The sequence below is a fragment of the Neltuma alba genome, unplaced genomic scaffold (genome assembly GCF_004799145.2).
Source record: "Neltuma alba isolate B1F8T4 unplaced genomic scaffold, ASM479914v2 tig00011072_pilon, whole genome shotgun sequence".
NCBI lineage: Eukaryota > Viridiplantae > Streptophyta > Magnoliopsida > Fabales > Fabaceae > Neltuma > Neltuma alba.
In genome coordinates this window covers 9,980-19,958 of record NW_021635814.1, presented here as the reverse complement: position 1 = coordinate 19,958, position 9,979 = coordinate 9,980, and positions in this window count along the sequence as shown.

Genomic DNA, 9,979 nt, shown 5'->3' with positions numbered 1-9,979 from the left:
TTATTTTCTTCTCATCTTTTTTTTTCATTTTATATATTTATATGCGTTGGAATCTTTCTCATCTTTAGTATTAGTGCCTTGCCAGGCAACGTCTCTTGGAAGTGCATTGCCCATCAGTTTTCATGGATAATGGCTATTGATTGTATTCTCATGTGGAGGAAACCATAATCCCATATAATATGTGTGTGTCTATATATATATAAATATATATATATATATATATATATATATGCTAGTCTAAGGATAGATCCACTGGATCATAAAGTGCGGAAATTGAGTTCAAATCCCACTTTGTTAAATAAGACTCATGAGGAAAGGTATCCTAATCACAAAGTCTCGATTTAGATCAGTCAGTTGCTTGGATACCTAGTAATAGGATTGAGGGGGGAAAAAAATCATACACCAAATTCCCTAAGGAGTTATCAAATACTCTTCTGGTTCTTAATATAGGACCTAATTGTTAAGTTGATTTTGATCCTAAATATAAGATTTATTTATCATATTTATCAATTTTTTTCTAAATTACTCTATAGATACTCCCTCAACTGTAATCAAGTAGAATATGGAGGGAGGATATTAAGGAAGATGATTATGATATTTTAGAAAAAACATGTTATATTTCTTACAATTAACTAACTTACCTAATTTTTTTAATCTAATCAAATTTGTTAAATAGGTTTTATATTAAGGACCGGAGGAGTATATATATATTTAGAGAAAATTTCACCTAAGTCCCACAATGTAAACTTAACTTCCAATCAATCCCAAGATAATCTAAAATTTCATTTTCAGTCACCTCGGCCCAAAATGAAATTAAGTTTGCAAAAGAAAATGACCATGTTGCCTCTAAAACTTGTAACAACCTCATAGGTATTTTGCAAGTCAAAATATGTATTTTCATAACAAAAAAATAGCTTAATAACAATTGCACATACACAAATTTATAACTCTCAATTTTCACAATAGTAACCTGTGAACATGAAAAATTCATAAGTACTCATACGTAAGTATGCAAATTATAATACACAATTTTAGCAATAAGAAAAGCTAAATAACAATTGCATATATAAAAATTTTTAACTCTCAATTTTTATTATCACAAACAAATGAATATGAAAAATTCACAAGTGTTTATAAGTAACTTTGCAAGTCAAAATATATATTTTAACAACAAAAAATAGCTAAATAATAATTATTCATATGAAAATTTACAACTCTCAATTTTTATAATAACAAGATGTGAACAAACAAAATTCAAAAGTACTCATAGGTAAGTTTTCAAGTTGAAATATGCATTTTAACAGCAAAAATTAGCTCAATAACAATTGCGCATATGAAAATTTACAGCTATCAGCTTCCATGATGTACTCCTTGTGAAATAATAACACATTCCTTCCATACTCATATCCACACACTCAAGCACATGAATTTTTTATGTTTAAAACGTAGCTTGTTATTATGAAAATTAAGTTTTATGAATTTTTATATGTATAATTATTATTTAGCTACTTTTTGAGGTTAAAATACGTATTTTGACTTGCAAATTTACTTACAAGCACTGGCAAATTTTTTATATTCACATCTTGTTATAATAAAAATTGAGAATTGTAAGTTTTATATATATATATATATATATAGTTAAATGTGTATTTTGACTTGCAAACTTGCTCATGAGTACTTGTCAATTTTTCATGTTCACATCTTGTCATAATAAAAATTAAGAGTTGCAAATTTCCATATGGATCATTGTTGTTTAACTTTTTTTTTTTTTTGGTCAAGATGCATATCTCAGCTTGCAAACTTATAATCACTTGTGAATTTTTCATGTTGACATCTTATTGTTATAAAAATTGAAAGTTCATATGTATGGTTGTTATTTGGCTATTTTTTGTTACTTATAAAACTTACTTATGTGTTTGTTAAAATTCTTAGGGGTAACATTGTCATTTTCCTTTCAAAGTTAATTTCAGTTTAGGCTAAAGAAACTGAAATGAAGTTTCAGCTTGTTTGAGGACGAGGGAAATTAAATTCTAACTGAGACTTAATTCTCTCATATACAACAATATATATATATATATATATATATATATATATATATATATATAAAATAGCGCGCGCATACGCACGCCTCTCTCCCCTTCCCTGTGGAGTGGGTTAGATGCAATACCATTTGATCTTTTATATCCAAACCATTTTTGGCATGGTCTCTGTACAGTGAAGACTGGGAACATAAAATTGTCAAAACAAGCGTTTCAATATAACTTTTCATCATATATTTAAAACACAATTTGATAATTTTTTTGGGTCTTTTCAACTATATAATCTTGCGTGTCGTTTTTTTTTTTTTAAAAAGCAAAATTCTCCGCGCCCATTCTTTGCGACATCTTGTGGTTTATTTTCCTAAGTAATGTATGTCCCCAGATATCATATTCGGTGTTTTTTAAGGTAAAAGAGCCATTTATACTGTAATCTTGAGTTTTTTTCTTTATTTTTATGCCATCTCTCTTTAATTTGGCCGCCTTTTCCACTTTTCCTTTTGAGATTTTGGACAAATAATGTATTTCTTATGGTTCAGAATCTCAGACTTTTGCTTCGCTTTGGAATTATTTTAATTCGAAGCATTTTAGAGTGAGATTCAATTGATTTTGTTCATAGCTTTCTAAATTTATTTATTTCCTTATTTGTTCTTTTTTTTTCCGGGTTTGCAAATTGGAAAGCACGAAAAGAAGGGAAAGAAGATTAAAAGAACAAAAAGAACAGTAACAAAAACAAAAACAAAAAACAAAAATAGGGGAATATAAGGGGGGAAAATGCGTGAGCCGCTGCTATAATAGAGACTAGGTTGTTAAGGGAATTCTCATCTTGAATACTCGAAAATTTGAGTAAGCAATTATGAGAAGAGGTACTAGGGGGTTGCAGCGGGAGGAAGCTACTCGGTTTAAGAAGCCAACTATATGCATCCAGAATGGAGAAAGAAAATGTCGGGTTCCAGTTTACTCTTGGTGGATCAGAGCCCAACCCAAGGGTGGCCTAGATCCCAATCCCATTTGTATGGATATGGGCTTAGGCTTTTCTTTATTATTATTTCATTAAAGAAAAAGAAAATATTGTAATGAAATTTTCCCGTATCAATTTGGAAATTCTTCCTCAGTTAAAAAAACGAAATTGGCAAATATTATGACAGTACTAGGTAGCGTGGATATCATTATGGGAGAAGTTAACCATTAAAATGATAATTGATATAATGGAAATATTATATATCAATTCTTTTTTCATATTGGAATCTTTAAAAAAGATTTACGAAATTATATGAATACTTGTCCCTATTTTGACTCTTGAGAGGTTTACATGCATCTATTTTTTCAATTAAAAGGCAATTTCATTCAAGCAAAGTAAAAGATTAAAAAAAAGGTCATCAAATATTCAAATAAGTGCTTTTAAAATCTTCAAAGCTCAAATTCTCTTTCTATTCGATTACCTATTCAAGTAATCGAGCCAAATTACTTTAGCTCTATTTTGAGTCAAATCTAAAACTTTGTGTTGAATATAAGCACGTTTTTAAAACAATTTTTACGACTTTATTCAATCATCACTTTAAAACTCTTTATTCTAAGTATTATTCAGATAAGTGGTTCAAGTTTTCTTTGCCAGAATGCTTTTATTTGAGGGCTTACTAGGGTCAAACACTTTTGCTCTTGAAGTTGCTATATCTATTGAATAAGTGTTAAAAGTTTTCAAAAGTCATTTGCTAAGAATATTCGAATACTTATTCGAGTCGTTGAATTTACTACTCTTAACTTCAAAGCTACATCGAGTGAAAAGGTTCTTCTTTCTTTATAATCCAAACCGCGATTCTATGCTTTATTCAAGTCAAGGCTTCTCTTTACTTTTTCCAAACCTTATTCGAATAAAGCGTTGCTTATTTCAAAGACATACTCGAGTACTTGTGCGAGTCATTAAATAGTTACTTTATATATCTGATTTATCCTTTGATTCAATTATACTGATCAATGCTTTGAGATTCTTAGTTTAAAGCTTCCTAACATTGATACAATGATTTTAGACAACTTACATCTTTTATAAAGCTTGCTAATTACAAGATTAAGGCTCAACGAAAAGATGATATGAGTAAATAACTTTTTATCAAAAGCATTGCATGCATTCAACTATTGGAGAACTACAATACTCAACACCACACTACTCCAACAAATGCAGAGCCATTAAGTCTAACGGATACATTTGAACAACAACTATAAGTAGAGAAAGCATTCAATGAAGTGAACCATTGATTGAACTACCACGCTGCAAAATTTACTATTCAGATTCATTGCTCTGTTCTTAGTATTTCACTCCGAGCTGTAGTGATCATTTATTATACTCTCTAAGTGAGCTTTATAAACATTCATTACTTAATGTTTAAGTTGCTCAAGACTGTTAGATCTTGAGTCAGTTGTAACCTTACAGGTAATAAGAGAAAGCGATTAAAAAAATTAGAATTTGTAATTATTGTATTGAGACACCAAGAGTCTAGTGAATCTTGAAAGATAATGAAAATCTCAGAGATATTCTAAGGACTAGATGTTAGTTAAGTGGTGGACCAAACCACTATAAATCTTTGTGTTGTTCTCTTCTTTTGGTGATATTGTTCTAACTCTATTCTCATTTTGATTTTTTTATTTGAGCAAGCTTAAATTTTTAATTATCACCTAATTCTCTCCCTCTTGGATGATCTTCTTGTCTAATAGCTGCCACCCTACCACCTCCTCTTAGCCTGTGTTGCCATGTCATCTCCTCGTTCATGTCATAACAACATATCACTACCTACCTCTTTCCCACCATGTCACCACATCACACTACTACAAAATTATAAATACGTGATGCAAAATATTTGATAGTTATAAGAAAATCTATCAATAACAGTGAGACAAAAATTAGAAAAACAAAACTTGATGGTTTTTACCCAAAATCATCAAGTATTGTTAAATAACACTTGACAGTTTTGAACAAAAATTGTCAAGTATTGTTAGGAAGAAGAATACTTAACAGTTTTTCTTGAAAATAGTCAACTATTATTTAAAAATACTTAACCATTTTCTAGAAAAAACTGTCAAGTATTCCCTTTTAAAATCTTGAATCTGATGCCATTCTCCTTTTCAAATTCGATTATGTTGGTTTCATTCAGGCTCTCTCACAAAGGCTTTGACCACTTCTTTCTAGTAGCTCTACCACCATATTTCGCACTCTTCTATTCTCTTTCAAGCCCGTGGGTCCTTCTCCATCGTCTTCCACTGTCTCTTGCTTGCCTTCCACTGTCAACCACCTCTGTTTATCGTTTGTCTCTGCCTCTCGCCATCACCCATGCTCCTATTTGGCTGGTCTTCTACTCCTCAAGAACCAGACTCCTCTTCACTCCCCATGTTTGCGTTTCTTTCTTGTTCTTCTTCCAAATTAGTTGCTTTGCCAATGAGTTATTTTGAGATTAGATTCTTGAAGAGATTCCATATCCGTGAACAAGCACATTAAATGTTTAAAAAACAAATGTAAGAGCTATTTGATTAGTGTGACTATGGTTTGTGTTTGAATATGGATTAGTTGCTACAATACAAGATATTTAGCATTAATAAAATGTTAGAATATTTAGACAAGGGTGATGAAGCTGAGTTGGGGGATGATTCCTTGTATGTATGGTGGTTGAAATTTAATGGCTTTATTTTTTTTTGTTTCATTAATGTTGTTATTAGTTCTGATATTGCCGTACTACTAGTCTGCTATTTTGTAGTTTGTTTGAAGTTAATATAGTTTAAACAAAGGGCATAAAGCCTCGAAAATGCTTATTTTTAAGCTATTATACTGCCGAATTTTTTTCAATTACTTGTTATTAACAACTAGAATTACTAGTTGTTAAGAACTAGAATTAAAAGGGATAACATGTGATAACTTGTGATTCATCAATTTCTTATCTTTGTTTACTTCTCCCAATATCTTTGAGTCACTGGTCATATTTTCCTCTAAATGATTCATGTTAGATGGGGACTATGGGCAAGAAATGGATATCTGCCAATCGTCTATCAAAGAAATATTGGGAAAAGGTAAAAGATTTTGTTAAGTTTTTGGTGGATCATGCTAATGATCGCAATATGATTATTTGCACTTGTGTTAAGTGTTGGTTTCTTATGTGGGTTCTGCCATCTGTTTGTGAGAGCCACTTAATTATTAATGGAATTGATCAAAGTTATAAGTGTAGAACAAAGCATAGGGAGACAAGAGATGTGAATACTAGTAGTCAAGGATATAGTGAAAGCTGTAGATCACCTAATTTTGACATAAGTGTATATAAAGCTAACCGTTTTGAAGATATGACCAACGTGATTGAAGGGGACACGACGATTGTCTAGAAATATTTAAGAGATTGAAGAGTGATATAGAGAAACCTCTGTATAAAGGTTGTACTAAGTTTACAAAATTGTTTGTAGTTTTGAATCTGTATAACTTGAAGGCAAGAAATGGATAAAGTGACACAAGTTTCAGAGAATTACTTTTTGTAACCATGCCAGTTATCTCACTAGAACCAACCATGATAGAAAGGGATAAAACCAATAAACATGCCCTATCATGGTTTTTAAGAAGCAATCACATCTTTAAAGAGCAAACGATGATAGAAAGGTAACCAATCTCAATTAAAGCTATCATGGTTAAAAAAAGGGACACCTTATCATTGTAACCATATCATATTCACATCCAAATCATGCTAGGAAAGATTAGTCATGGTTAACATGGTTATGAAACAATACGTCCTTGATTGATAATAGTTATAATGTCAATTCAACTTTGACTATCTCAATCAATATTACCATAACTAAACTTGTAGAAATTACCAGTATCAGATTGTGGATCCATAAATAATTCAAACATATGCAATCTAAGGACCTTAGGCCCCACTACCAGTACTCCATGCTAGTGTCTAGATAAAGTAAACAAAAGGTAGAAGATGTAATATGTTCATCAAGATAAACAACATAAAAAAAAAAAGAGAAAGTAAAAGAAGTATCAAATGAATGTAGTCCTAATACGTGGCAATATACAAAAAAAATTTGCATAAAAGAAGGTCCAAAAGCTCTATACTGTCAACTATATCAATTGAGTCTCAGGAGTCTTCTTTGAAGGTCATACTAATGTATTGTTCCTTGAAAATGGTAAAACAACGGGAGTACCTATCACACATACTAGCATGGGCTAGTGAGGTGTCTGGTAGGATATACTTGTTGAAACAAGTATATATAGATTTACTCAGCAGATAGAATATATTTACCATATGTCTTAGCCAGTCTCAAAATATATTGATCAATCTCAAAAATAATATTACTATTAACTTATCCACAAGATAGTAACTCAGGAATAATTCAAATTAAATGTGAAACTACAAATCCCAAATCCAATCTTATCTCCTTCTTATTTCTGCTAACTAAATCTATGGGCTAAGTCTTCCCATATGACTAGCCATTCTCACAAGATCATCACATGAGTGATAGGGACCGATGAAAGTCCATAGAGTACTCAAGGGACCATGGGTTTCCTTTCGAAGAACTAGTTGGGTTTCACAGCCCCTAAAAAACTAGTGGGACAAGAATAGAAGCCAACTATAGAATTCCGTATGGAGGCCAATACCACGTTGCAAGTATATAAACCTTAGTAACTCCAATCATCCCCTCCATAACCCATCCCAAGTGCACATGACTCAGAATATTCAAATAAATATACATATATACAAGGACATAACTCATCAATAATTTAACTCACACATCATATTCCAAAAATCAATTGTCCACAAACTCACTTTATCTAGTTCCCCATATAAAAGTATCCCACAAGATAATCTAGTCAAATAAAAACCTCATACGAAAGAATTCAATTATCAAAATCACTTACTAACCCACAATAGAGTATGTATTAGATAGAAATTTAGTTATCTAGTCTCCTAGCTAATAGTCAAATACGAACAATGCCCATATGCGAAAACGCCACAATAAGGTTTATATCTACAAACAGAATTAAAATGTTATCTTTGCTATGTTAGAGTAAGTTACTCACAAAGTTCTAGCTTTTAACTCTCTCTGTGAGACATTCATTGTTACTTAGAATTATGGTTTAAAAGACTTTTTCTAAGGTTTACAGTAAGAAAAATATATATATATATGATTTAGATTCAATTCCTCGGCTCTCTTAACTTAGATTATCCTTTAATTATTAGGTTATATAATTAGAATCACCAACTTTGTAACCTAGGTAGAAAACCCCCAAGTTATAGCTTATGTGTTATCTTTGAAGAACTTAAACAAATAGATTTAATATGAGTTAATTTATTTTCACTACAGATGCCTAATTATTGATCCATCTGTTGAATTTAATTTCTTACATGTCACAAGTCTACTCTTTATATTGTGGGTTGACCCAACAATGAAAGAATTTAAAAATGATAATTTACTATTTTTAACATATCTCTTTTTAACCATGTAAGTTATTAAGTAGAAACAAAAGGAGCCACATTTCATGGCCTCAAGATTAGAAAATCAAGTTTTCAAAAATTTTCTTCTCCGGTTAACATTCACAGAGTAACCTTAAAATTTTGGCCAACTTTGAGAGATCATAACTAATTTTACAAAATTGAAACAAAGTGGTTCTAATTTCTATTTAAAGCTCTTTTAATTGTCTACATAGAGAGAATATATATCTGGACTTAAACCATCTTAATCTGTACAATTAATTTGCCAAAGTATACTATTTATTTGGTCAAAACTATACTTTCCAAAACTTCTATAACTTCAAAAATGCATAACTTTTCATACATAGCTCCAAATTAAGTAATCTACCACTCTATTTGAAGCTTAGGATAAGCACTCTTAGCCTACCAAATCCCATGTCTAGATTTGTTCATTTGCCTAAAAATTCATCCTCATTATATTATGGCATTTTAAGTTAATTAATATCCCTTTTGACACCATTTCTTAGACATTTTAAGCCATAGACAGATTATGTAACTTTATTTATCATAGATCTTCATCTATATCATAATATAGACATAATTTTCATTTATTAAAGTTATTACTTCATACATTCATCCATAATTATTTCAAATATACATAAACTAAGGCAAAGGTTCACAACTCTATAGCATTACATAAAACTCTTCATAGCATCTTCATTTCCTTGCCTTCTTCTTAGTGAGCCAGCCTTTAAGTTATGTCATCTTAAATATGAAAAGGGTGAGATTTTATAAAAATATTAGTACTAATGAACCACAAAAAATGTTAACAATGCAATATTATGGCATGCTATATATATATCTACCAACATTCTCATACATTATTATTTTCATCATTATGCCATGAAAACGGAGCACATCATCATACCATTTCATAACTCAACTATGCATATTGTCAAGGCATCAAATTCAAGGAGCTCAAAATATCACATCATATCTTGCTCAACCATCTCATAGCATACACACGCATATAGCAACCAAACAAACAACGCTAGTTAACATCAAAGTTGTAAGTTCTTGTTACCTCTTTTAATCTTGACTCTTACTTCCTTTCCTTTGTCCTTAGAGCTTTTTTTGCCAATGGAAAAAGCCTATTGAATATATAATAGGGGCCTTCTAAGTTCAACTCAAGCAACATCAATGACTTGACTTGACATAAACACTAACCCTTATCTTTGATTTTATGGTTTTTATGTCATCTTTCTTGACATAACTCTCACATACTTTTTCTACATGATTTTACATGTAGAATCCATATTTAAATTTAGATTCATCAAAATCTAACTCCTTCCCTTAATTCTCTTGTTGGTCAAAGCATATGTATGTGTGTAACAATTTGGAATTCTTTCATAAATCAAGTTACAACACAAGTTTCCAACTTTTTTCTATCCTTTAATCCCTACTTCACCCTTTAATTATTCATGTCATGACTCATACCAT